Source organism: Galeopterus variegatus, unplaced genomic scaffold (genome assembly GCF_000696425.1).
Source record: "Galeopterus variegatus unplaced genomic scaffold, G_variegatus-3.0.2 Scaffold4165, whole genome shotgun sequence".
Taxonomy (NCBI): domain Eukaryota; kingdom Metazoa; phylum Chordata; class Mammalia; order Dermoptera; family Cynocephalidae; genus Galeopterus; species Galeopterus variegatus.
This window is the reverse complement of record NW_007730276.1, coordinates 125,531-128,736: the sequence shown is the minus strand read 5'-3', so window position 1 is coordinate 128,736 and position 3,206 is coordinate 125,531.

The following is a 3,206-nucleotide window of genomic DNA, read 5'->3' as shown; positions in this document are numbered from 1 at the left end:
CCCCCCTCTACTCACTAACAAATACTCTATGCCCCACACAAACTACGCTGTTTGCTGTACCCTGAACGTTATGTTTCCCACCAGATCCACTTTGCTCATACACCCAGCTCCAAACCACCTCCTCCTCACGGCCTCCCTTGATTCCACCCACAACCAGACATGGGCTCACCCCTTGAGCACGCTTAGCCTGATCTGACTCTCCCTTTATGCACCTGTTATATTTGGACTTATATTAAAGGTGTTCATCTGCCTCTCCTACCTCCAGCCCCTGCCCTACTGGACAGTCACCTCCTCGGTGGCACAAACTGGTGTATTGTTTACATATGCCTCACACTGCACAGCACAGTGCTCAGTAAATATTAGCTAAGAGAAAGAATAAATCCCCAGGTGTCTAAGGCCAAAGCGTTGCCCTTTTAAGACTGTACACCAGGGTTACATAGGAGCTCTGTTGACATTTCAGGTTGAATAAACCTTTGTTGTGGGGGGCTGCTCTGTGCATTGTAAGATATTAAGCAGCCTGCCTGTGGCCCCTATCCACTAGATGCCAATAGCAGACTTCCCCCTCCCCACCCCCACCCCAGTTATGAATGCCCAAATTATCTCTAGACATTGCCAAATGTCTCCTGTGTGTGGGAACCACCTCCCATTGAGAACCACTGGTCTATGGCAATAGTTCTCACACCTGGCTCCACAATTAAACTCACATAAACATTTAAACTCAGCCTTGAGGTCAGGAGAGGCAGATTTAAATCCTGGCTCTGCCACTCATTTTGCAACCCTGGACAAGTCACTTAACTTCTTTGAGCCTCGGTTTTATCATATTAAAATGAATGAAATGCCAATTATCTCACAGATTTGCTGTGAATATTAAATGGTCTATAATGTGCACCTAGAAAGGGTTCAATAGATGGAACTCCTAAAGCACAAGTGTGATGGCTTGAGGGGTGCTCACTGAACCATCAGGTGGGGCTGTCAAAAGCTACATGAGAGGGGTGGTGGCTGGGCACAAGTCTGGTTTCCCAGCCAAAAGTCATTTTGCAATGCCAGCCTCAGTCAGAGCTCATTACTGGCTAAGGAAAGTGACATCCCTAACCCCCTAAAATTTTCAAAATAAATTCTAAACTTACATTATGTCTTAAAATAAATACCTTCATGCTCAATACACTTTTCCCAGCAAAGAGGGGAAAAAAGGAACAGATGAGAATATATGAGAATATTAGCAAATACAATACTTATAAAAATAGCTTATTCATCACTTATAATATTGCCTATTACTTATAAAATTATTCATAATGATACTGACAAGTTTTAAGAACTCCTATGTCAGAGGAATTGTTCTAAGAACTTCACTGACAAGTTTTAAGAACTCCTTTATAAAATTATTCATAATGATACTGACAAGTTTTAAGAACTCCTATGTCAGAGGAATTGTTCTAAGAACTTCACACATATTATTTCATTTTCTCCTCACTGAAATCTAATGTATGTTTAATTTTTAATTGTTCAGGCTTTCAAAACTGTAAAAGTAGTTCCAGTATATCCTTTATCCAGTTTTTTGTTAGCATCTTACATTACAATCATAATACAATTATCAAAAGTGAGGACATGCAGTATTTCTCTTTCTGTTCCTGGCTTGTTTCACTGAACATAATTTTCTCCAAGCTCATCCATGAAGCTGTGAATGGCACCATTTCATTCTTTTTAATTGACGAATGGTATTTCATTGTGTAATTTACAAATATTCAAATTTTGATAGTCATCCCACTAATGCTTTTTTCTGATCCAGACTCCAATCCAGGATCCCACACCGTGTAATATTGTTATGTCTCCTCAGTCTCCTCCAATCTAAGATAGTTTTCAGTCTTTCCTTATCTTTCATGACCTTAACACTTTTGAGGAGTACTTGTGAGTTATTTTGTAGAATGTCTAAATTAGGTAAATGAGGCACAGAAGAGTTAAACAACTTATCCAAAATTACAAGGGCACATGTAGTGGATCTGGGACATCAAAATAATGACAAATTACCGCAACTCCTAACAAATGGAAGTAACTTGTCAGGAGACAGCCACAAGCCTAACACTCCAGCATAAACACTCTGTTTAACAACTAATGAGTATTTAGAACATCTGGTCAAGATGGAGGAATACACGGTCCCTAGCATCACTCTCTCCCACAAATCAACTGATTTAAACTATAAAAACATAACAACAAGTGCATATGGAACAGGGAGACGTCCAGCGGGGGAGGCAGAAGCTCCATGGAGACCACATGCCCTGTGGGGCTGCCATCACACGATCCAGCACATAGGCTTCACTGCTGCCACCCGGCTCCATTCCCAGCCCTTCGCGCACAGAGTGGGAAGATGTCCAGCAAAAGAGGCGGAGGCTCGGCAGAAACCACACACCCTGTGGGGCCGCAACTGTGTGATCCAGCAGGTAGGCTTCACTGCAGACACCTGGCTCCATCCCCAGCCCTGCCTAGTGCGCTGGGAGAAGGGAGACATCCGTCAGGGGAGGTGGGAACTCCATGGGGACCACACTGCTGCCGCACGATCCAGAAGCCCAACCCAATGTGTATGGAGCACAGAGACGTCCAGCAAGGGAGAAAGAAGCTCCGTAGAGTCCACACACCCTGTGGAGAGGCCACCACAGCGTGATCCAGCAGCAGGTAGGCTTCACCCTGCCACCCAGCTCCATCCCAAGCCTGGCTTAGTGTGCATAGAGCAGGGAGACATCCTGTAGAGGAAGGGGAAGCTCTGCAGGGACCACACACTCTGCAGTTCCTCAGTGCATCCCAGCAGCGCGGGACAGAGTGCACAGAACAGGGAGAAGTCCTGCATGGGAGGTGGAAGCTCAGCAGAGACCAAACACCCTTCAGTACCATCCCGTGATCCAGCAGCCCAGCAGAGGCCAAGCTGACCAGAGAAATGGCTCCCTGGAGAGGCCCAAGACCCGAGGCAACCACACACACAAGGCACTAGAGGCCAACTGAGCAGTCACGGAGGTAGCCATACCAAATTGGCAACCACAGCAACATCTTAGTTAGTCAATAGAGTCAAACTTGTGGACTGTGAAACCCCCTGCCACAATAAATAAACATCAAAAAAAAGATACCAGAAATACAAAAAATCAAGAAAGTACACCACCAAAAGTTAATAAATTTCAAACTCTAGATCCTATAGAACAAGAAGCCCTTGAAATGACTGA